This window comes from Dermacentor albipictus, chromosome 10, assembly GCF_038994185.2.
Source record: "Dermacentor albipictus isolate Rhodes 1998 colony chromosome 10, USDA_Dalb.pri_finalv2, whole genome shotgun sequence".
Taxonomy (NCBI): Eukaryota; Metazoa; Arthropoda; class Arachnida; order Ixodida; family Ixodidae; genus Dermacentor; species Dermacentor albipictus.
In genome coordinates this window covers 80,432,929-80,459,227 of record NC_091830.1, presented here as the reverse complement: position 1 = coordinate 80,459,227, position 26,299 = coordinate 80,432,929, and the positions used below count along the sequence as shown (strand labels likewise).

The window sequence follows — 26,299 nt, the reverse complement described above, 5'->3', positions numbered from 1 at the left end:
ACTCTGAATCGAAAAGAATATCAAGGGCAATCACGTGTCCGCTCAAGGGTGTAACGAATGTGTGTGTCAATACATCACTATCATCACGTTGAGGTGCAGGTGACGAAGGCCCACTGTGCGCAGCTAACATTGTAGAAAGCCCTCAGAGCTACGTCGGCCCTTTCCAGCACTCATCGGAAGAGTTCGAGGCGATTTTCGCAAGCCAGGTGTTGCTTAAGGTGTTCCTAAACACAGTGACAATGGCGTTTACGGGCATCACCAAGGCCGGAGCGTGGCCTCGGAATTCGCGGTTCGTGCCGGCGACCTCCAGCGCAGCAGCTCTTGATCACTAAGCCACTGAGACGTAAATTACGCAACGCAAAAAAAAAGGAAAGTGGACTCTTATGCTTGCTAATCACTGAACTCTAGCCACCCAGACAAGCGTTTGAAAGAATGCACACCGAGCACAGAAGGACGCCCCCTTCGGCGCGAACAATGGCCAGAAGGGTGCCCGCACTGTGTTTTGAGCCATGCGTGAAACGTGAGCGCGAAAGATTATTTCTTTCTCGCCGAGTATGGTTTAGGCGGTAGCATGGTTGTCCTTCGTCGTGGCTGCGCGTTAGGTAAACAAAGGTGCCAATCCTAGCGCACGGGCGTGTTTGCATCAGCGACGGCCGTTTCCGAAGGAGATCCGCTGTTCCGGAAGGCCATGCCTGGGCAGGAATCTCTGGAGAGGCACCCAATTCTGTTAGTCAGTAGTAGAGAACAGAAAAAAACAATTCACATCTTTGCACGTCGAAGAAAAAAGGAACGCCAGAAGGATAGTTGTTTGCCTGCTTTTCTATTTTCTTCTCTATTTCCGTTTGACGCCTGCCTTGGGTTGGTTTCGGGTGCACATTGCTCGAAGCGATGGGACTTCTCGCTGTTTGGAGCTCCTATGATGTACTTACGCGTAGCGTTCTGTTACTGATTACAAAAACGGCGCCGCATAAAACAAACACACGAAGAAGGGAAACACGAGACAGCACGTAGGCGCACTAACAACTAAGTGTTTTATTTCCCGACATAGCAATATATAGCTGCTGTCAAAAAACAAGAACTAAACAGGGCAGCCATCTGCATCGCACAAGGAAGCGAAGATACAGAATAACATTTCAAGAGTCACTCTCAAGATATGCCAGTTCCTTTGTCGAAAGCGAAACTGAGGCTTCACTGATACATTCTGTATCAGTGAAGAATGTATCAGCGAAGCCTCAGTTTCGCTTTCGACAAAGGAACTGGCATATCTTGAGAGTGACTCTTGAAATGTTATTCTGTATCTTCGCTTCCTTGTGCGATGCAGATGACTGCCCTGTTTAGTTCTTGTTTTTTGACAGCAGCTATATATTGCTATGTCGGGAAATAAAACACTCAGTTGTTAGTGCGCCTACGTGCTGTCTCGTGTTTCCCTTCTTCGTGTGTTTGTTTTATTCGGCGCCGTTTTTGTAATCATGCTTAACCAACTAGCCCACCAACACATGCTCAGTTCTGTTACTGTTGTCTACTTATGCCGAACTTCGGCCACATTACGATTTGTCGTTTTTCTCCGGGGGATTTCTGGACGACAGAAGGCATCGTGATGATTGCTTGTGCAGCCAAGCCTGCTGCGTTTAGACGCTGTAGCAGGTGTGAACGCAGTTACGACGACAGGCACGCCGGAAACGTGCGTGTCTCGTACAGGGCTTCGCCTTTCCGCAGTATAGCCTAGGCATTCAGTGTTATAAAAGAGCCTTCAATAATCCGACATTTGGACTTTTTATTGAGAAGGCGGGACTGTGAGCATATGCTCCCTCAATTCCGGCAGTACGTCAGCCAATCTATCCCAATGAAACTGAACATGAAAGGGGTCTAGAAAATACTGCACTTGGGCGATTAAAGTAAATAGACGTTGACTGTTGGGCATCTTCTCGTGGACGACTATAAGCAAGGAGGACGAATAGCGGCAACCTTGTGACACAAAGTGAATAGATCGTAAGAAAACGTATATTAGTTCCTTGCGTATACATACGACCTGGAGGTACAGAGCGACATAGGCAAGCACGGGCGGCATACGTGATCAATGTCTGCCCGTTATCTCGGGCCTGAAACTGTCCTCGAGCACCCACTCCTAAAAAAAGACAGTTAGAGAAAGAGAGAGTTTGTGTGGGACGGAAAGAAAGCAATTCACTCCGTTACACGGAGATGAATTTACCAACGGCAGCGGGTGCCAACGCTGAGGTAACGATCATTAACCTACTGCTCCCTTCGTGGAGGTCCGTCAGCATTCCTAGAACTGCCGCGGTATTCGTGAGGTGTTGATTCGGCCACCGCACCTGACCGTCAGACGGAATTGCCACCGCAGGGCGCCTTCATAGATGCACGGAAGGATCTACGGCCTGTTAGTAGCGCGCGATCGAAAGTAGCCGTGATTGGAGCAATTATCCTCAACTGTGGACTTCGGGTACGCTACACACAAGCGAGGCGGCTTAAGTGCGTATCTGTCCTCGGCGGCAGGAGACAGTAAAAAGTTCGAGAGAGGAGGTTGTGCAAGGACGTCTGGCGAAGTGCGGAAGCTGGACTCAATCGCGTGTCATGTTTTAATCGAAAGGGACACTAGAAAGAAAGATCGAAAGAAAGAAAGAAAAAAAAATAATGAAGGAAAGAAAGAAAGAAGGCAACCATGTATATGGGGCCTGTTGCAGTAGACGTCTGCCAAGTTCAGAAACACGGGAAATGTAGAATTTCATCACGCTTACTGTACGTTGTTTGAAGGAACCAGTTTCAATTTAAAACGCTGGCAGATGCTGCACAGTCACCCATTTTGCTTCTTTTCATACAAACAGGCGAATAAACTACCAGGTTATCTCCTTCTGCGTATAGCTCTATGAGCTTTAAGTTCCTTATTCTTACAGATTTAGTCTTCAGGGATTCCGGTTATTACACTAAATAATCTTGCGGCTTCTTCACGCGCTTGACTCTCAAAGCATAATGTTCTTCGTGTTTCTGGACTACCTTATTCTCATAAGGCATTATGGGTGCTTTTCGAAGACTGTTTTGGGCGACAGCATAGTGGCACCGTTGACTGAATCTTTAAGTTTGCTGAGACAAAATGCATCCATAACATCGCAAACTGAGCGTGGAAGCTAGAGACCTAGAGACCTGTAAAGCGGATTATAGGTTCCATCGTACTAGCATTTTCATCGAATATTTTAACGCGTATGCTAATAGCTCTGTCTTCTGACCAGGGCCACATGGGTACTTACGCATGACAAGGCTGCTTATGCTCCAAAGCTTCAAGCTTCAGATTTCCGTGCGTAAGTGCGTGTGCACGTGATTTACCGCGTGTTATCTACGCCTATATCATACCCGAAGGCCCAACCTTTGTTATTAATATAGAACTTAAAAGATTATGTGGTGCGTGCTTTCTTCTTCCTGAGCGTTCTTAGTTTAACTGGAACGAGTAAGCACTGTTTATGTGTACTTAAACTGAGAAACGCTAACATAGCTTTTTTATTGCTACTCCATCACTGTTAGTTGTATAACCTTCGCCTATTTCTTGTCACGCTATGCTGAATTTTGATTTTGTATGTGAAATTGTGTAACAACTCCTTTCTATAATGCCTGAGGGTTCTTGAAAGTATCAAACTATAAAAGTTTACGTGCCAAACCACGTTGTGATTATGAGGCACGCCGTAGTGGGGGACTCCGGATCCATTTTGATCACCTGGGGTTCTTTACCATGCAGTTTAACCTAAGTACACGGGCGTTTTTGCATATCGCCCCATTCGAAATGCTAGCTGCTGTCGTGGCCGGGATTCGATCCCGCGACCTCGTGCTTAGCAGCGCAACATCAAAGCCACTAAGCAACCACGAGGGATGTCCTTCAAAGTAAATAAATGAGATAAAAATAAATATCTTCGGCATACAAACATCACTTTTTATTACTGACAGCGTCATTCAGTTTTGCATTTAGGCAGAATGCAAGACGACTGTTGCAGTTCTCGGTTAATATCTATAGTTGGCTGATTAAGCGTTATGTGACACCAGCAGAATAACGCAATTACAGCTATGTTTTCGATCGTGCGCAACCAAGTAATTCTTTTAAATGGAGCTCATATAGTAGCACCACCGCCATCTCCCCATCATACGTAGAGCTAAATTTTACGTTAGTAGCCCCAGCATGCAGTTGTACAGACAAGCAGCAGCCAGTGGTGGCACCGTCTGGAAAGCCCGCTAGTTGTTCTACGGCGAATGATGCTTCAGAACCTGTGCTCGCAAAGTCCACTTACGCCGCACGTATTCACAATTAACAAGTTCTGCGAAGTAACAGCGCTACAACTCGAAACACTGGCACAATTGCTTGGACACGTACCAAACCCAGAAGTGCGCGAGCAGACGACACTGTCTACTCTTCTTCACCATGGTCTCGTTCCTGCGTTTGTCTTTATATAGCACCTACATATTTCTCCTCCTCAATTCTAGCGTTGTATATCGAAATTTGTACTTGTTGCTCAACTCTCGTAAAGAAAAAAAAAACATGGGCACCGAAACAACGGCTGACTACTACTCGAAACAGCTCAAACCATTTTTTTGCTTGAGGCGCTTCCCGCGGGGCGTCAAATCAAGTCGTTCGTTTCATTAGCCCACAGGAGCTAGCGTAAATCTCGAGACCTCACGATCGCCGCAAGTCGTGGCCGAGCCGCTGGCCACGGTCCAAGCGCGTTCGTCGAATGGACAAGCGACGCACGCGTAAGCCGAGTAGCTGAGCTCGACACAGCGTGTCGAGACACACTTCGAGTCCGGCGCGAGATTAAAGGGCCGAGCCGAACGAACGCCTTAATTGCTCGGGAACGAAGAAAACCGCAGGAATGCGCAAGGTGACGAGCGCGTCCTGCACGCGCGTTGTCACATCCGTGTCGCAAGAGCGAAGAGAGAGAAAGCGAAAAAAAAAGAAGAAGAAGAAGAACGAAAGAAGAAGCCAGCGCAGCGAAATCGTTGGGGCGCGGTTATAAATATGCACGTATGCAGAACGCGCGTCCATTTCCAGCCCGAGCATGAGCGCGTGCGCAATTAAGGACTGCCGGGCATGAAGTCGGCGGGCGATGGTTCGAGGAATGCGAGGGTGGGACGCGCGAGACGTAGCCGCCGATGCAGTGTTAAATGGGACTGGTTTTTTTTGTGGCGATCATCGGACGAACCATTCTCCTCTCCCTCCACGTGCATGCCACGTGGCGCGTCGAGCCCCGTTTTTTTTTTCTTTTCCTCGCCTAATTATTGTCCACTCGTCCTTCAATAAATGGAATAAGCCTTGGCGGTCAAAAAAAAAAAAGACGACCACCCGCGGAGTTCAGAGCCGGAAAGCGCTCCGTATTCTCGCAAGGATGCCAGCGCGTTTGTCCGTGCGCCGGAGACAGTTTTCTTCCTCTTCTTTCTTTTCTTTCTTTTTCCTTTTGTGTGAGGTCAGTTGTCAGGCGTCTTTGTGACGCCGGAGCTGGTGACATATCTAGGCCAGCGACATGTGAAGTATCTTGCCTTATTCATACCTTTTTATTTGTGAGCCACAGGTATAGGCGCGTGAGTTTATAGGATATGCTTAATTGAACGGTTGCTATGAGCGTTGGATTCATCGGCACCGATCGATGGCCCGCCTGACGCATTCGACGACTGTGTGAAAAGTGGACTGATTTCTCCATTCCTAAGTTCATCGCGTGCTGATAAATATGCGAATGCCTTGCCGCTCAAGGTATTTAGGTCTTCATTCGCCCAGAATTAACTTTTATATCGGCGTTGCAAAGCTGGTCTGCCTGCATGAAAAAGTACTTCCTGTAGTTTGTCGCGAACTAAACATTTCGTCTTTTTTTTTACTCACAACCATTCTTGCGTGAAACAGGCAACGCGGCCTTGCAAGTAAACATATTCCTGTCTTTAATAACTAATATTAATAGTTCTTTTTTTTAACGAATGAGGGAGTCGCCGCAATATGGTTCTGATTGAAGCAAGGTCACATGCGGCAGCCCCTACGCATGACAGTAACAAAGGCTTATGCATACAGACAAGGCACACAATCACAAAAAGCCTTTCACAAACATTACCTATATGATGACGATATATAGACTCACTGTAAGACAACACATCACAGTTTTGCAAATGCACTTCTCATTCAAAATAGAAGAACAAATACAACAGCGCAATGTTTAAAGCCAGCACATGATTGCAAAAAGTAGTCGCTTAAAGACTTTCTAGAAAGGGGGAAACAATTATTTAGATGCAGCGGAAGAGCTTACGTTAGTGTCCGCATGGTACAGTTGCGGCATGCACCTATATGCCATGTCTCTGGAAAACATGTGTTCTAAATAGACGTATTCCTCTCCAGATTTGCCAGGTCAACCGCCAAGGTGGCGTAGCGCCTGCGCCGCTAAGCACGAGGGCGTGGGGTCAAATATTCGGCCACGGCGGCCGCATTTCGATGGGGGCGAAGTGCGAGAAATTGCCCGGATGCTGCGCATTGGGTGCACGTCAATCACAACCAGGAGGCCAAAATAATTCGGAGCCACCCACTGCGGCGGGCCTTAAGCAAGTGTGGCGGTTGGGCCACGTCATCATCATCATCATCATCAGCCTGGTTAAGCCCACTGCAGGGCAAAGGCCTCTCCCATACTTCGCCAACTACCCCGGTCATGTACTAATTGTGGCCATGTTGTCCCTGCATACTTCTTAATCTCATCCGCCCACCTAACTTTCTGCCGCCCTCTGCTACGCTTCCCTTCCCTTGGAATCCATTCCGTTACTCTTAATGACCATCTGTTATCTTCCCTCCTCATTACATGTCCTGCCCATGCCCATTTCTTTTTCTTGATTTCAACTAAGACATAATTAACTCGCGTTTGTTCCCTCACCCAATCTGCTCTTTTCTTATCCCTTAACGTTACACCTATTATTCTTTTTTCCATAGCTCGTTGCGTCGTCCTCAATTTGAGTAGAACCCTTTTCGTGAGCCTCCAGGTTTCCGCCCCGTACGTCAGTACTGGTAGGACACAGCTGTTATAAACTTTTCTCTTGAGGGATAATGGCAGCCTGCTGTGAAACCTCATTAATATTTTCCGCGTTTCCGCCCCTATCAATTTACTCATTTTGAGCGTTCCCGTGAGGCCATACTGAAGAAGCGAGAGCGTGGCAGTTTCGGTGTGCGAGTAGTAAACGTGCTCGATCTTTGACTTCAAAGCCAGACGTTTACTTCTCCCGTCAACTCATTGCAAAAACGTGCGCAAGAGGACCAAATCGTCTGTGGCGCATTGAAGTGGATTCGAGCATCACGTGACACCGAGATTACATTAAACTACAACGACGGGGCAACAAGCGACAGAGCGCATTTCATTGCATTCAAAAGCTTTGGTCGTACGAGTTATAGATATTCTCATTTTTGTCATAAGTTTTTGTTAAGAACAAGAACATCTCGGAAGGTTCTCAGTAATCTCCAGCTTGTGGGGAAAACTCTGCAGAAGTAACTGAGGCGGATACTAGTAGCGTAAACAAATATCGACTTCACGTAACTTAGTACCACTTTAGAAGCGGTCGTTCACTTCGTAACATATTACAATTTGATGAGCGAATCTCGCATGTGTATACACGTCACTCGAGCACACGAATGATACTGAGACCGAAGGAATGTAAAGCATACTATCAATAGCTTCTTATTTATTTATTTGTTTATTTTATTTGTATTGTTTCGGTTTTTTTATGTCAAAACCACTTGTTCAAGGAAAATGAAAGTGGACGAAAAGAACAACTCGCCGCCGGGTGCGAGTCCGTCGACTTCTTTCTCGTCGTTTTGTACGCGTACGCTATGTGACCCCTGGTATTGTTAGCCGACATCATCCGTATGTGGGTCAATACCGTAATTCGCAGCTTGTTTCAGCGAACAACGTCTCAACTGTTGTCGCAAGGAGCGCGAACGTACTTCTTTACATTGGACAAGTATAATATGTGTTCTAACGAAGATATTTGGAGCATTATAACTTCGCTTCCTAAACGCTTTCTTTGTTGACTGTCCGTATTCACCCGTCACTTTTTTTCTCTCTCTCATTTCAGGTGAGTGCGCACACCAGGTTCGTCGCTCGATCGCAACTACGCAGGCAACGTGACCCTGCGAAGCCAAGTAAGAACGTAGCAATACCGGTCGAGTGCGCGTTCACTTCCCAATATGCGGAACAACCAAGATCGTACACTTAGGGCCTGTTTACGCTCGAGCCGCCCATCGCCGCAAGCCGCACCGCACGCTTGCGGTCGCGCGAAAAATTGCACGTATCCAGCACTTGCGCACAAATTACCATTTACACTGTGTGCACAGTGTATACCTCACACATCGTAAACCTAAATTTGTGCACAAGTGTTTGATACGTGCAATCTTTCGCGCGACCACACGCTTACGCTCGAGCCGCCTATCGCCGCAAGCCGCACCGCACAGGTGCGGTCGCACGAAAAATTGCGCGTATCGAACACTTCTGCACAAATTTCAGTTCACAATGTGCATGGTTTACACTGTGCACATAGCGTAAACGGAAATTTGTGCACAAATGTTCGATATGTGCAGTTTTACGTGCGCCCGCACGCGTGCGGTGGGGCTTGCGGCGATGGGCGGCTCGAGCGTAAACGGGCCCTTAGCCACATGGACGCCGCCGCTTGACCATTCGCAGGAGCAGCAGCCCGAGGGCCCGCTCGCTCTTTGTACTGACCGCAGCTACACGCCCGAACGGAGCGTGCTGAGGGGCCTCGTTCCACCTCAAGTTAGCGTCGCGTTCTTTCGAAACTGAAATTGTCCGAAACGTCGCCTAACTACACGGCGCGTTTTCTTTTCGCGCTAATGGCTCTACCGTTGCAGCGGCGTAGCGCAAACCTTGTAGCGGGCACTGCGCCGTAGGGTACGGTGTTACTCATTTAAGGACGTTCGTGTATAGACGAAGGATTCGTTCCACGCTGTGTGCAGCGACATGTTTCGCGGCTGCCCTCGTAGCCGCTGCGCTTTTTTTTTGGGGGGGGGGGGGGGGAGGGGGGGAGGCGTGCAGCTGTCCCTGAAAGGGAGGCTGATCTGAGTGGACGCGGCGATGCGGGAAGAGTTCGTCTAAATGAACTCGAAGAGAAACAACAGGGGAAACGGGATGAAGGCGCGGTGCTCCCCCAACCACAAAGCCCCAGTTTTTTCCACCGATAAACAAACGCTTTAGCTATAGCTGAATGCAAGGCTGGCGACGGGATGCCTTGCCGGTTTTGTTTAAAGGCAAAATAACGAAACGCTGTGGTGTGATGTCTAAAAAAGGTGTTTCGAAGACGCCTACTCGGTGATTCTTCGAAAACTTGGTCTGTGTTGCCAAGAAAAAGTTGCGCTTATGCATCGTTCTGCATAGGCTCTACATTAAGTACGTAGAGCAATAAACTTAGGGCATGAATTTTAGCACGATTGGGAGATTCATAACACTGAAGTTAGAATAACGAGTTTAATTCTCTCCGTAATGCAAAGGGCAAGAGAAATAGAGAACTAGCTCTACAGTTTAAGCCAGCGGGCTGTCTCTTTTTAGCTACAAACGTAGATATTCTAACTTTTATTTTTTTCTTTATTGCATTTTGTTACTTTATCAATGTAGGCTTCAGCATATCCACATTTGATGTTTGAAACTATGCTCACACGAGAAGAAATCGGTGGAAGGTTTACTACACACAAGCTATACTTGGCAGATAGAAGGAATATAATTTCTAAACTTATTCGCTAAATGAACCGCAGGTTAGATGCGCGATAACTCGAAGTGTGCGATCGAGCAAATAACAAAAATTCACTAATTAGGTTTTGAACTATTTTGTTTGGGGCACATCTTGTTTTTTATGAATTGCAGCTGGTGAGCTGAGAAAGCACAGCTTAGTTGGAATGAATTCTGAGGTTGCCATTTCAATTTTAATGCTTTTGAATGGCCCTTTAGCTGATAGGTCACTGATATTGTCTGCCATGTTGAAACCACCGCACAACTCAAGTCCCTGTAAAGTAAGTGCGGTGTTTTGATGTTTTGTTTTTGCAACGTATGATTAGAAATTTGAAATGTTCGCAAATTTCTAAATAATGAACAAGTTAGTTTTTGTGCCCAGAACGGTACGTAGTAGTTTTCTTCTGTTTTTTACCTCTGCCTCTGTTATTACCACATAGTTAATACTGGCTCGAAAATCCACCGGATTTCTTTTCTGGCATTGTATTTGCGTCTCTTGTGCAATATGCTTCGACCCGTTGGCGGACGCGCACCAAACACGTAAGCGTTCCAACTTTCTCCTTGCGAAAGCGGCAAGTGAACATTTTTATTTCTCTCCACATTTTCCTATTTCCCTCTGAAATACTTTTCCCGACCCGCTGCGGCATTCCTCTGACGAAAAAAGAAAAACAGAAAAATATAAAAACGAAGTTGCGCAAATATTCTCGTTCTGGCGCCGAAATGGCCAGTCAATACCGAAAGGAAGAAGCACGCTCTCGAGTGACGACGAAAACACCGACTAAATTGCAAGTCACATTTGAATAAAACTGCGACGTTTCGAAAACAAGGAGAACCGCGGCTGACCTTCGTCGGGGAGTCACATCAGCATGCTACTCGGCCGGACACACGGACGTGAGTTGCGTTTTCGCGTGTCGTACATCCTTTACGTGGAGCGAATCTCGTTTTCGGTTTTTTTTATCGCCGCGATTCCGATCGACGCGCTCGCAAATAGCCTCCGATCCGAAGCCGGTCACCGCAGCGAGCGTCGAGGATTCGACGCGTGTCCGCCTAAACTCGCTGCAGTCCGCGCTTCTCGAAGCTGTGCCTGGATTCGGTTCTATCGTTTGCTCTTCTCGTTGAGAAACTAGAAATCAGAAACGAAACAACTGAAACTGGAGGCGTACAAAAGCAGACGTGAGAGAAATTTGCAAGGCTTACAATTGGTTTCGGAAACCGGTATGCATCACGCTATGTGCTGAGGCAGAGTGCGATTGGGACTCATCGCACATACGCCTTGGTTATACTATTTCTTGGTGCCATATGTCACTTTGCTCACTTGTAACTAACCTCAACGGAACTCGCTTATTCGAGTCTTGGTGGTGAGTTCCTTTGCCTTGCTTTTTTTCTTTCGCTGGTATTCTTGTGGACTGCGAAAGTGAGGACACCAGCTTCATTGCGTCGGCATTGTAAAGTTTCTCGCATTTCTTATTCTCTTTTACGAACGTTGCAACGGACACCGTAAATAAAGTGTCTCATTGCCGAAAGAGACCTTAAAGCCAAGCTGTTTTGCGAGATCCCGCGCCATAGTGTCGTCCATGAATAAGTAGGATTGAGAAATCAGCTGTTTTTCTGCATATTGAGTGAGTACCCAGCAGCGACATATCAAAAAGGAAAACGAAGGAACAGCCTTCCTGCAAGCCCTGCGGGCTTGCACTTCTGTATGCACGAAGCGCATCGGTTACATAGCGAGCTGATTGGCCCTCGTTTATAAAGCAATCCAATGTCATTCATCGCGCTAAGTGCGCCATTATCTAGTATAATATGTCCGTAGTATTCGCTGGCAAGTGAATGAGATATTCCTATTTGCATGTTCTGCGACGTTTTCTACGCTACAGTTGGGCGTCGTCGACTTCTGCGCTACGCAGAAAAGGCAAGACGCGCAGGCAGTTGACGCGATATGACGTCACACGCGACAAGCATTCCCCTTGGATAATTGAGCGCGGCGAATGTTCATCGAGAGTAAAGCGTCAATGCTTGCGCCGACAAGGCTGGTAACGGAATATTCCGAGAAGATGAGCCAGCTACCAGCAACGTTTCGAGAAGGAACGAGCAGGCAATCGATTGGTTGCAGTTGCCCCGTAAAATTTACTTGCTCTCATGTACAGCTTTAAAGCTTTTCATTTCCCTCGCACACTTTTTTTCAATAACTTTAACTAATCCCCTTCCAAGGTTTGATTGGGACAAAAGCAATCAGAAAAGGCAATTAAGGCGCCCCCAGCATCACCAATGTTTATCTTCTATTGTATAGAAAGAACGTAGAATTTTATTAGGCAAGACCGCGATTTAATTAGGAAGCACGCCCATAGTGGAAGACTTCAAAATGGTTTTGACAAACTACGGTTCTTTACCGTGCACTGAAGGCACGGTAAACGAGTGTTTATGCAATCTGCACCCATTGGTATGCGGCCGCTGCTGTCGCTGCTGATGATGATGATGTCCTTGATGAATGTGGCGCTTACCCACTCGCGGGGATTGGCCAAGAGTCGGGCAGACTTTGCTTATGTGTTCAGAAAATGGAGGTAAGAATCTAAAATTTTGTTACGTGAATTTAGGCGAGGGAAAATCGAAACGGTTCAGTAGATTGTCTGTATGGAACACACAGCCTCGACTTTTTTTTCCCCCTTGATGTCTACATATGAAAACGAAAAATTACAGGTCTACGAGATTGTGGCTGTTTGAAACAGCTCGCCAAAAAAACAAAAAAAGACATTTATCACGTAAAATGATGCCCATAATGAACTGCGTTAACCATAACCGTTCACGAAGAAAATATCGACCACCTGCTGTGACACTGTCCACAATATGCCTCAGAAAGAGAAAAACTTGCTAACGCTCTCCAAAAACTGGACAATCGGCCGCTTTCTGTGCAGGTGCTGCTAGGACACCGACCCTAGCGCTCGTCGGCCCACAAAGCACTGGACGCACTTTTGTGCTTCTTTAGGACGACGGGCTTGTGTTAACGTATGTGGCTATTAGTGCAATTACTACTAGACTACACGCGTCAGCGAACTCACCGCTAATTTCCTTCTTTCCGTCCCTTCTCTCTCTCCCTGTCATCTTTGTTTTCCCCCTTTCTCCTTCTCCAGGTGCAGGGTAGCCAACCGGACGTGATTCTGGTTACGCTCTCTGCCTTCTGCTTTTCTCTCTCCTCCTCCCCTTAACTGTTCACGCGGTATACAAGCACCCTTGGAAGGCAGGTTCCAGTATTGTTTTCCTGAGTATCAGAGCGCCCAAAGCCCATAATGATCCCTCCTCAAGTATATTTCGATTACTCGTATCGTGCCGGCACAGTGCGCGTCATTCGAAAGACCGAATCGCGCCTTAAACTGTGTTTAAGAAAGCAGAAAGAAAACAACGAAAAATTGACTTGACTAAGCAGACGCCATCAAGGGAAGCTTGATAAAGGCCAAGCTATGGGCGGTACGCGGGCTGTAATGTTGCGGATTAATCCAAAGGCTGATATCGTCACCGATCGGAAGGACAAACCAAGCTTTAATTCTGAGCCTTTTAACAGTTTTATTTGGGCCACTCATTCAGTTTATTCGCCGACTTCCCTTGTTCGGATTCTTGCTTTTCTTCAAGCCCAAGTATACCATATTCAGTCTGCCGGATTCATTATGCCACTCAGAGTTTGCTTGCACTTTATTCGTGGGGGAACATAGCAACATACCGAAGGGCACGCGATATCGCAAGGCACGGTAACGCAGCAGCGCCGAACATTGAGAATTAACTGTTAATATCTCGTTTAAGGTAGAAGTCAATAGTGAGCGCATTGGCGTGTTTTTGGATGCGTTAAAGAAAAAAAAACACACGACGGCCATCAGAAGACACAAAAAGAAGAATAGAGAAGAGGACTGACTAGTATCACGTACCGAATCATTTAAAACAATCATTGATCATCAAGGCAATGGTACACGAATGCACCAATGATCTGTTCGTTCTTTTGTGTCTTCCGGCATCATTAAGAAATCAGGGTGGTCTTCATTGTATGCTCCAATCGCAAACGTCGAGAATGAAACCATCCCGAGACTTGCAATTTGCTGCCGGGCTGCTATGCTGAAGATGCGTAGACGTAGATGTTCGATGAACGTGGCTGTCGAGCTCTAATTCCTGCAAAGGCGTCTGTAGAGAGGCGTGAGTGTTGTTCATAGCAAATTACCTCAAATACCACGAGAGACAGGGCGCGCGACTGTCTCTATAGTGCTAAGTCATCTCCATTTGTTGCACTTTCACTGCGTGCCTTAAAATGTCACTGCAGACATGCGGGAATCGACGTTTGCATCCGAGATAGCTTTGCATGTGGACCGTTAGTGCGAACGTAACTTTAGGCGTAGACTTTCCCGTGTTCTCATTACGCGTTCACGTGTCAAGTGACACCTAAACGTATCAATCGATGCGCACCACCTTTCTCTTTAGCGCACCTTGAGTACTTCCTTCGGGGCACCGAGATTGCCGTTATTGACCTCACGGAGGTCAACGATCACTCACTCTGCCACCTACGCGGTGATCGATGCAGATCTTCGAGTGAAGGCGTCGGCAATCTTTCAACCGCACCTTCCGCCTCGTGCGCTCGAGCTGTACCCACTCCAACCACCTCGTTTGAATAATTCGGCCACGCCCCACGCCAACCCGCGGTGGTATTCATATTTCATGCCGGGGACACAACAGGTCGCCGCCGCCGATGTCCGACATATCGGGCTCACGGTCAGTAGCTTCTCCTTCTTTTTGTGCGCGTACGGTCCTCAACGATGCCCAGCGGCCACAATCGGCCGCGGTCAAGCGTAAACTCACGCAGCCGCATTATCGGTCCACCTTGAAAGACCTCGCTGTCTGGAGGAGCTCCTGAATGAACCGTCTCGTGACTTCGATGTCGCCGCTTGTCTGAACAACAAGAAAAAAAAAACACGAAGTTTAAAAAAAAGAAGTCAGCTTGGTTGCACGAGCAGGCCACGCGATACCAGAAGACGACGTCCTTGCCGCTGACTAAGAAATTGTTTTTCTTTTTTTTTTTCGAACGTATGCCGCCAGCGGGACAGTGTGTATCACGTGTTCGCTGCGCTACTACGAAGCGAAGGTGTTAATTTAGACGCACTACCCTTATCGGGGCTAACGTTAGCGTCAGTGGGCTCGGCTGTCGCCAGAGGGCATGCCGCGCTAGAGGCCCCGAAGAAATGAATGGCCGGCGTTGCATCTGGCGGCTAAGTATTCCTGATTAACGGAGGGGAATTACCGCCTTCGCTTTGCACCAGCACAGCGGGCGTAAAGAAGCGGATAGTCTGTGTGCCCGGCGGCGTCCCAGCTCTAAACCCACTGAAGAGAGACCGAAGGACCGCAAGACAATGCAAGGACGTCGTGGTGTGGAAATAAGAGGTAAATTAGCCCGCCAACTAGCCTTCCCCCGGGACGGGTACACACACGCGGAGTGGAGAAATCTATGAGCGCGTTTCGCCTGGCGCGTCGAGCGGGGCAATAAAGTAAGGCACGCTCGCTGGAGTCGCGTGACGTACCTGGCTGGGTTCCGAGAACGCCTGTAGGTTACGGGCTGAGCAAACCAGGCTCGGTAGAGGCGATGGAGCCCGATGTTTCAATATGGTCGATGATTGCATTTACGACTGTAGCGTGATGTGGACGAATAAGGACGCCTTTATTGCTCGAGTCCTAATGAAACTGGTAATCTCTTCATGATGAAGCCTAATCTGCATGCCCTTACGTGCACTGTCTCTTATAACACTAATGTGATGCTTTAAGGGACGGCACGATAAGAGTTGGAATCTCGACAGTGTGATAGATTTATTCATTACGTTTTGTGTCGCCCTTGTTCAGCACCCTCGGGCATTGGTTTGTAGGCAGCTTGATCGCACACAGATTCGGAATTGGAGCACGTGTAGAGAACTGTCTTCGCAATGATTATTTTTGTTGTGCAGTATGTCGCGAAGGAGGAAAGAAGCACCAGAAACAAAGGCAGACGTGCGCTGTTCGGTAATGATTGACTGAATAAATATTTATTGATCATGTTGGCGACAGGTCAATGGGGTAGAAGTTATAGGCGGTTAGAGTGCGAGGTTAAAGCCGATTTTGCATGCCAGTCTTCTCTGGGTATAATAATGGAGCAAGTCTAAAGCTTTGATGTGGCATGATAGAGCTGTTCGACTGGGTTCATCCGTGCCGCGTTGTTCGGAGTTCGTATGCCTACTGTGCCCAGGGCGTGCCCGGGCAACTCGGTAAGCACCACAATCCCAGAGCATGTGAACAGCGCTAACGGTACGCTGTTAAAAAAAAATAATAATAATAAATAAATCTGTATAGCACAAAAATAGAGGCTCAGAATAATTTATATCTTATTGCGAATAAACTTCGAATAAAAACCATGGAGATACTGTAATTTAACATTTTTTTTTTTCAGTATGCTTCAACACAAAACCATTTTTTTTTCAAATCAACAGATTGGTTTTCATGAGATAAAGTGAAAATTTTGTCAAGAATATGAGCTCGTTTCTTTTTTCCTTTTCTTTCGCTATCTTCAATTTATTTATTTTTTCACATTTTCGCATCGCCAGAGGGCACGTAGGAGTAGGCAGAGAAACATCACATGCGCGGCAGCCAATTACTACTAATTTTTTCGAGAGATACGGTTGCTCACTGGGCGAGTCGTGTCACTCAGGGCATGGTTGGGCGTGGTGTTTCAGCGAACACTTTAAAAATGTTTGAAAGGGGGCGAAATGCGAAAACACCCGTGTACTTAGATTTAGGTGCACGTTCAAGAACCCCAGGTGGTCGAAATTTCCGGAGTCCTCCACTACGGCGTGCCTCACAATCAGAAAGTGGTTTTGGCACTTAAAACCCCATAATTTAAATATGTTTGAATGTGTTCGCTGAAACACTCAGTACACACGGCTGCCCCCGTTGACAGCTCCGTATGACGTAGTACACAGCGCCCTGTCACATCTCATATGTTCTATGTAGTGTGGTTATGAGCCCTTGTAGGATCTGTTACACAAACATTGCAATGTTTGACACTTTAGGTGTGATTTCTGTGTTTGTTACACAAAAAGAAGGGGATGTCAAATTGCCCTCAGTTGAAGGCTTAGAATATTCGAAAACAATTCAAACGTATTCTCTCTTACGAACAGTCACTCCCCCATTCGAAGACCGAAACTAATATGAAAGTGATGAATTGGTTGTGAAGTTTCACATATTTGCGCATTCCTACATTTCCATATTCTTGTTTAGCCGCTCGCGAAATAGGAGATAAAGTGTGAGAACACATTTAGCTTTCCTCTATGGCATTTACTTCACCCTACCTTTTCTTAAGAGGACGTTCGCTTTAATCGTTCTGAGAAAGAAGTTGCAAAATGAGTTTGTTTTGTCTAAATATTCCTGCACGTCTTAAGAACTACAGATTCCAACGTGACTTAAATGCAAAAATGGCTACTTTTCCACATGCGCGAGTTAAAAAACAACGGCAACGAACTCTCGCAGATTTCTTTATTCTTGGTCTTCATTCTGCCAGACCATCATAGCGCCCTATGCAGTTAATCGACGTCGTCGAAAAGAGTGCCCTCAATCAAGCAGAGTCGCAAAAAAGGAAAATAGAGAGAGAAAAGGTTTCTGTGGCAGCCCTCACGTGTTACCCAGGTTTCCAGAAGAATTTGCAGCGGTGATATATCGCGCCGTCGCGCAGTAACACGATACGCCGGCACGCACCCCCTCGCTTTCCCGCGAAACCTCAGCGGGACACACTTTCGCTGCGTGAATTCGCAGCACGCGCGTTCGATGCCTGCTCGGGCTGCTTATGATTTCGCCGGCAGCTCAGACCACGTTCAATGCCGGCTTTGTATTACCTTGCCCGACTGAACCTCAGTTCCTCGATCGAAGCGATAGCGCGACCCTCCAAAAAATGAGAGGCTAGGGCGAGGTCGGCGATACGTCATCCCCGACAGGGCGCCGACGGGGCGCCCTTGCCTCTGGCGCCCAATTGAATCGTGACGTCACGGGATCGTAACACTGTCACGCTGCGTATACAGTGCAAACGAGAAGCCGTTGACGAAGGTTCGCATTTTTCGGTGGTTTATAATTTTCGTCCAAGGGCGACGTGCCGTGGCCTCTCCGAAGTGGTTCGTTGCTTTCGAAATCTCCAGAAGAAAAAAAAAAATGGGAAACTAAGGCTTCCTCAATGCCGACCCTGAGAAGACGAGTTTTTGGTGACTCGCCGGTGATTTTTGTTCGTCTTGACACGCATTCTAGGAGCGCAGGTAAAATGGAGCACTGGCAATGACGACGCCTCGGCTCAAACAGCACTTCGGGAGAGGGCGGCCCTCACTGGTGCAGTCTGTCGTTTCAAGTACTACGCCGGGTTTCTCTCACTATCTCACTCTTTTCTGATTGTTTTTGTGCCCGCTGTCTACAGAAATTGGGGAGCTCCTCGCACGCTTCACGCCGCCCAGAGTGTGCATGTGTTTAGCGTGCTTCTTCCGAACATCGATGCCGCATTGCTCTCTCCATACCTGGTGATGCACGTATGTCCACACTAGCGAGGACACTCGCCAGCACTCAGAAATAAAGACGGAGTATTTTGTGGAAGCGCTGCAATTTTGACTCGCTACCTGCAAAGCTCCGCGCTTCTGGTGCGGATTCTGGTGGCCATAATAAAGAGGAGGAACCAGACACACAACGCATTGAGGGAACAAGTGCAAGCGTGTAATTATACAGTTAATCGTATTGTCTAATCAAACCTAATCTGTCGAGGATAATTCGTTACGAAGGATGTCGAGAGCCGTCTGCTAGCAGTGTGGCTTTATCGTGTGCAATGTACAAATGGTAATTAATGGGAAACAAAAATATGCACGCTAGAACGACGTCGCTTCCTGGAAGGCTTTCCCAAGCAGCCTGTCGCTAGGAGGAAATGGCGGAATAGCATTTAACAAACTTAACTCGAACTATGGCATGTGGGGAACACTATACGTGGAAAAAGTGCCAAAGAACGCACAAGCAAGCTTGCCGTACCAACGATGCAGCTCGCAGCTAGGTCATATTTCTTGTAGTGCAATATTGTTAACCATTGAGCAAGGCGGGATTGATTGTCTGTCTTGTTTATCTTCATACTTCTGGCTAGAGCCTGCAGCTTGCTTTACGGTGTTGAGCGTCTCTAACTTTGATGCGACTTAGATAAATGCAGGTGCCTATAAATTATGTATGATTATGATCCGCATGTCCAAACTACAGCATGTGTGCCCTCTGCTGTCTTGTGCGGCAAGAGAGTAGCTTAGAAGCCCCGTCAGGCTGGTGACAAAGCAGATTTTTTTGCTTCCATTCATACATTTTTGTGCTTATTCTTAAGAAAAATTCTGCGATGCGAATCCACTTATACACTTTGTGGGAACGCTCGTCACTTCCTTTCACTCGGAGTAGTCTCCAGCACGGTCTAGAAATTATGGTAACTTTGATTTTCTTTGGTAACCTTATTTATTTCCTATATGCCTGCAAGCGAGATAGAACTATCCTTTCAGGAATGACAGTATGACCGATCGATCACTGAAGAGCCCGTCATCTCGAGATGTTTGTTAGAAACAATATGGGAAAGTATAGGTAACGAAGCAAGATTCACCGAATGGTTTGAACTTTGAAAGGACAAGTTCTCAATGAATAATAAAAACTCCGTGAACAAAGAGGTACACAATGGAAATCCGTGGAGATACGACGATAGGGCATTACGCATTGAATATGCAAACGCCATTGCGTTCCACGCCGCCAGCCGCCTTAACATCTGCCACTTTTCATTCACGCCAGAATCTCTAACCATAAGCTTCTTCCTCGTGTGAGCTAAAGTAAGAAAACAGCACAGAAAGGCAACAGAGGTAGGGCCCTAGATACGTTTGGGCAGCACTTGAACCTTCGAAGTGTTACAGCGCCGTGTTACTGTCGTACTTGCCTGTTTCTGCACGCCTGTTTACTGCACTGTTGTCAATTACGTACTGCGAAGTGCCAACTGGCGCAGCTTATCATTATCCTTACAAGAGCGCGAAAAGGTGCCAAAATATGGCACAAGTTTGTGGAAGTCACGAAGAAGCAGATCACGATGCAAAAACGCTATCACACATGCACGTAAACACACACACACATAAACACACACACACGTAAACACATGCCGACGCAAACACGCACTCACGCACGCTCGCCCACAGGCAATAAAAACCGCTTGCCCAAGTAGTGATCTGCGAAAGGGTAACCCTCCAGACTCGCGAGGGAATTTCGCCGGAGTGCGTTATCTATAGGCGACATTGGCAACGCCCTTCCGTCCGGCAGGCACGCATCTTCTTGGAGCGGTAGACAGACTCGTGGCGTATAAGGTGGCCTCTTCCGGAGGAGCTTCCCCGTGCTCGGTCTGACGGCAGCACTTATGCGTTTGACGTCGCCACCCTCAGCTCACCGGCAACGTGATCCTTGCGGAGGTCACTGACAGATGCCGAAGCATCGAACGGGGCTGGCGAATCGAGGGAAGCTGGCGAAAACGCGCCCTTTCCGTCTAACGGATTCACGCAAAACGAGTTTCCTACTAGGACCACCGACGATGCAAAAGCTCAAAATAAAAAAAAGAAAGAGGTTCATACACACGCTAGTTGCAGAATAAACTAGGATCTATTTCGCAAGAATTATTCTTGCCATGAGTTATTCTGCGAGCTTCATTCAGGGACACACTTCGTATGTTTGTCAACACGCGCAACTGCCGCAGAATGAAACCTCCAGCACATTGAACGGAATTTCTTCCTTGCGTGTGAGGATTGTGAGTCCTCCCGCGAAATTATGCATATATTTAAACCACCTGTAGCCTTTCATACTAGCATTAAAAGAGATGCTACAATTTTCGGGCCCATATATACTTTTATCAAGTGTTGTTCAATGATTTAGCATGTGTGGTGGGATACAGCAGATTCTAACCTTTTTCACTATTCTGCGGGGTTTCATTGTGGTCCCCACTACTTCTATGTCTTTCTTTGGCGGAGATAAATGTTTAAGTTCATAATTATTTCACTTTATACAACATTCTCAGCGTACAGATAAATTACCATAGGTTCGAGTATTGGTGCCGCTATATCTTGAAGTAGTGTTTGGTAACATAAATCCACCATTCCTAATTGATATTATAATCCGTGCAATTATATTGATCCGTAACATTCCTCAATCAGTCGAGTGGTGTGAATTGGAACCTAAACGAGGCTAATTGACGGCATCTCACCTAGGCTCCAAAAGGAGGAGCTTCAGAAAGGTTGGACTATGGGGATCCGCAAGGTTAAAATTCAAAAAGGGTTGAAACCCGGGCCAGTTAGTACATAGCTGAAGGAAAAACCAGTCACAAAACAAAATGGACAAGAAGAGAGGTTCACACCACAATGACTGGAACCAGTCGTTGTGGTGTGACCTCTCTTCTTGTCCTTTGTGTTTGGGGTCTGGTTATTTCTTCAACTAAATTTCAACTTTAATTACGAATTTCTTATGTACAACAATTAATCATTTTTGCGGCAAGCTCAAAACCATGATAAGCGGCAGCTTCACTTTGTACTTGCTTTTCTGCTTTGTAGAAACAATAAACGCCGACAACAATACTTTTGTTGAATTTTTCTCACACTTAAATCTGGCACATAACCAAAGAAGCAGAGCACATTGCAGAATATTGACGAAAACCGCGTTAGGGAGGCAAATGCGGTAAGATGTTAGTGATTTGAAAGGCACGCACCAAGGCGCAAACTGCGCAACAAAAATAACTACAGCGGAATAAACAGACCGCACACATTATGTCTAAAAGTATGAGCGGTTTTGTAGGTAAAGCCTGCCATCCTTTTCGGCACAAGTTGTGTAGATTCGTGTTGCCCATTTCATAGATTATTTAATAGAGTAGCTATGCTCTGTTTTTGTTTTTTTTTTACCCGCCGTGGTTGCTCAGTGGTTATGGTGTTGGGCTGCTGAGCACGAGGTCGCGGGATCGAATCTTGGCCATGGCGGCCGCATTTCGATGGGGGCGAAATGCGAAAACACCAGTGTGCTTATATTTAGGTGCACTTTAAAGAACCCCAGGTGGTCGAAATCTCCGGAGTCCTTCACTACGGCGTGCCTCATGATCAGAAAGTGGTTGGGCACGTAAAACCCCACGATCTAATCTATCTCTGCTCTATTTTAACCTGTTGCTTCCGTGACATGTTCTTGAAATCGGATATGAAAAGTTCTCTCATATCCGAGTGAATAATGGAAGTCGTATTGTTTTCTTAAAGTACATAATGTAAGCAATATTTCGTCATTTTAATCAAGACTCCAAAATGACTTCAACAGTTATGAAACTTCAGCGGCAGAATTCACAAGACTTTGTTTTCAAGTGTTAGGCTAGCCGTTTTGCTAATGATATGCCGCACGCCATGATTGGCTGGCAGTTTATCTTACGACGAGGTCTAGCGTAAGAAGTCTTTTTTTTTGGCGAATTTGGCCCTGGAGCAGAATAAACAGAGCGTATCGTTCCTACGTGCTTTTCGGTGCCATTATCTGATCACCTTCGCTAATAAGATGTCCAGCGTTAGGATTTGCTGAAATTTGCTTTTCCGAACAATTCCAGCGTAAGAGCTTTTTGGAGATGCCTGCCCTGCACCCCTATTCGCAACAGAGGCACTTACGATAGAATTATTTGTGAGAGCATATGGACAAGCCTGATGCTAGACATATTATTAGGGAGAGCGATCAGCCAATTGAGCAAAAAGCATTTAGGAACAGTGCCCTTTGGCAATTAGCACTTACTAAACTCGTCCCCTGGGCCGAAATTGTTTCACAAAAGTTTCTTACGCTAGAATTCTTCGCAAGAGCAAACGGCCGCCAACCAATGGCAAGGGTCACTTACGAACGAAATGCTTTAGAATGAGGCTATTGGTTCTTAATTTTCAAGACCTTTGTTTTTCTGACTGGTTGGTCGCCTCGCTAGTAATATGTTCACCCTCGCTCTCGACCGGTTTCGGCTCTTAGTAACTTAACTAGCTTAACACCTTTTTGCTATTAGGGCTTCTGGTAGCAGAACGTTCTCTAAGAACCAGCAGTGAATTGCCGTTGAACCTTAGTAACCAGGTGCTTCGATAGCCGGCACTGCAATCCACTTTCCAGAGCTAAAATGGAGCGTCGAGTGGAGGAGCGCTCTAGAATACGGATATAAATATCTCGAGCAAGAACTGATGTCAGACTGATTCCCGAAGCGAATGCAGCGGCGGTATGCAGCCCTTTATTCGATCGCGCGTGTAGAGGTGGGCCGCTTATCAGCAGGCGCCCAGCGGCAAGATCGTGCGCGCTCTTGTTGGCGGCAAGGTTGCGCTTGGGAATCGCTGCGGAGACCGAGATTGGTTTTGCGCGATCGTGTCGATTATCGGCGCGTACCATCGCAATGCGTAGGTGGCTTCGCTACGCCAGGAGGACGCGCAGGGCCCGTGACATTGGGTTTTGTATTTCGGAGAAGTAGCGTCGAGTTGCGAGGAAATGGATGGAATTTGCATGAAAAGTCAGGCGGTGCATACCTTTTGCAACTTACCGTCGCACTAACGAAGCGACTGCACGCTTGGAATTGGAAGTGACCTCTGGTTGCCATGTTTCGATGCGTCCCGGGCGCTACGGATTGGAATCAAATGGAGGTCATGCGAAATTTGCAGCCGGACATGTTAGACACCTAATTCTTAGTTTACGCTTCACTTACACCGACACTAGGTCGTTGCGTAAGGGGAGAGGGGATTAGTATAACAACATGTTTGTAAAGGTAGCATAACTTCTAAAATTACTAATGGACGTGATTGTCTCACCTTCAGTGGTGAGACATTTATGAAACATCCCAATCAGGGAAAAAAAAAGTTTTTGGATCTAGGTAGCGATTACAATAATGTGGTGCTTGTTCGCTAGACTGGATGACATCTTGAAAAGCACAATGGATGAAATCATTATAATGTTAAGTATTGCACGTTGTTACGGCCTCCATGTAGCAACATTCCCTTTTAGCGTGACACCTGTATAATTTATTGAAAGTCCTCGTGGGAGCTTGAGCATTCACCGAGAGCAAATTACATGATATAACGTTTACTGTGTGTTTTTTTTTTCTAAACTCGATCAGGTTGCGCGATTTTTAGAACAATGTGAAGACCACGCTTTACATAGGCAAATCATTATTCAGAAAAGGCTACCATCGTTTCCAAATCCACAAAGAATGTAATTGATATTATGGTTGATCATCAAAGAAAGTAAAGGTTCATTGTTAAGGATTGATTGAATGACTGATTTACTGATTGAATTGAACAGCTGAGGAATGAAACGTGCTGCTTAAACATCAAAACGCCTCTTTCTGCTTCTCAAGAGATTAAACAAACTACCTGGCATAATTAAAGAGACCGAAGGTCTTGGGCCAAAACTTACATGAGAGAGAGAGAGAGAGAGAGAGACAACTTCATGTAGTCGCCTGCAAAACGACACCATGACTAAATGGCGCCGTGACGCGGGCCCTGACGTCTTCTCAGCGGGTGGTCTCTACTGAACTCCAGCGCGTGTTACTCCCGCGGTCGGTCGCCCTGAGGGGCAACGTTCCGTCGGTTTCGCTCGGCCTTTGTCTTTCAAGAGCCGCCGAGACCAGCTGGACGGCCCAGGTTTGGCTTTCGTGGTCGTAGCATTCCGCCGTAGCCGCGAGTCGCGGCGGAATCGTTGTACTTGTCGAAGCCTCATTGGGGAACTTGGTGCAATCCCATAGGACGTGCGTCAGGGTGGCCCTCTCCCGCTGGCACACGCGGCACACATCACTCACATATAATTTGGGGTGCAGATGAGTTATTCATTCTGTGACTCAATTTCGCACACGTAGTTATCGAACCAATTTAATTTCGTCACAGCAGCCACACGCACGGTGACTCGCAGTGGATCTCACGACATTGGGAGCGGACGCCAAATGGCGAGAGGCGCTGGGGAAGAGCGAGTTGCCTCGATCCGCCCCTTTCGTAGCCGCAATCTGCATCTGCGCGTGGTTCGCTCGGAAAAGCGAAAACATGAATACGTGCCGCGCATCTCGTTGTTGTTTCATTGAATGCAGCGTGCTTGGGTGATCGGTGAGGCCAATCGTGGAATCTCGCGCCGGTCTATTAGAAATGCAAGGTTTCAGTCGTGCCGACGTTCGCCATGTTTCTACGTGGGCAAAGATTTGGCCTTCTCCTTGAATCGAACTCTTTAAAGACCGTCTTCCTCCACGATAGCGAATCAAACGCGGAACTCGACTTGCTCGCTGCCGACTTGGTAAGTGTGAACACACGCATGTTGATCCTTGCTCCACTCCCCCTCCCTCCTTAAGCAAGGGTAAGTGCGGGACACGAAAAAACGTCAGGAATGCATCCTGATACGCACGCACACTATTCAGTGCTAGTTATTTCCAGTAATGAATGTGCGAATAAGTTTTATCTCTTACGCGCTATGCACTATATGCAATGTATTGCGTTGATGGATATACCGAATAACAAGTTTCAAGTTTATTTGAGATTCACAGACAGATAATGAATTGGCTTGGCAAGACAGCTGCAGGGGTTACGAAAGGCTTATTTTCCGATATGTAATCTCATTTTAAAAAATGATAGCTGAACAAAACCAACCAGTTAAAATAGAACTGTATACCGTATGCGTGCTGAAATGCTCTACAGGACTAATGTGTCTCTGAACTTCTTGGAAGCCTGGTTGATAGCACGAGCGTCTGCTATTTTTTGTGAAGAAAGCTTTGCTGCCTGCTTGCTAGTATTACATACCTTGTTCAACAGTATTTAACTAGACTGAAGGGATAAATAGAATGGGACGAACATTCACATTGCCGACCGTTGGGTGCATTGATTCTGCAAAAGCAATCCCAGTGCAGTTCACGGAGACTAAGGGGGGCTGATGTTAAGCTACCTTTATCAATGGGAAACTTCTAATTCCCTTGAGAGTAATGCGAAGCTACAAAGGAATTGAACTTTCTGGCTTCCTTTGGAGCTAGCCACTGGGTAAGCTCATATGGTAGAACGGCCACCCAGTGGAGCCGTTGGCCCACCCGGTGTTGACTTCGGTCACTTGAGCAGTGGCGTGCCTATGTTTCATCCGCTTGAGCAGGACGATTTTTTAATGGCGCTTCCTCTCTGACAGACCGAAAGCATGTGCAGGTTTCGTTTCGCAGCTTCGTGCTGCAAGCAAGTGGGCGACAAATGCTTGTGTCATGTATCTTCTGCCAGCTAGCGGATTTCTGCAAAACTGTTTTGTCATAATACATAGTTATAGCTGGTCGAACACATTTCTCTTTGTGGAACGTCGAGCTACCGGAGACGTATACGTTAGTAGTCGGGTTGGAGGCGCCACCTGTTCGCACAACCTTTATCTCAAGAAGACAGAGCTATTATTGCCGTAAATACCCACGTTAGGGAATTTGGGACAGAGCTTCTATAAGCGATTTTTGCACGAACAAACACCCACATTTTTTAAGCCTTTCACGTCCTTTCTTACGT

The 26,299-nt window shown here is 46.8% G+C and overlaps 1 protein-coding gene across 3 annotated transcripts in view; it reads left to right on the top strand.

The window, feature by feature from the left end:
• Positions 1–26,299, top strand: part of LOC139050429 (prestin-like) — a 312,086-nt gene that overhangs the window by 53,396 nt on the left and 232,391 nt on the right. The window contains exon 1 of one of the 3 annotated variants that reach the window (XM_070526798.1): positions 25,048–25,070. The exons of the other annotated variants lie outside the window; for them this stretch is intronic. The gene's annotated coding sequence lies outside the window, so the exon portion shown is untranslated. Of the gene's footprint in view, positions 1–25,047; positions 25,071–26,299 lie in introns of those variants that run through there. 3 annotated transcript variants of the gene reach the window in all.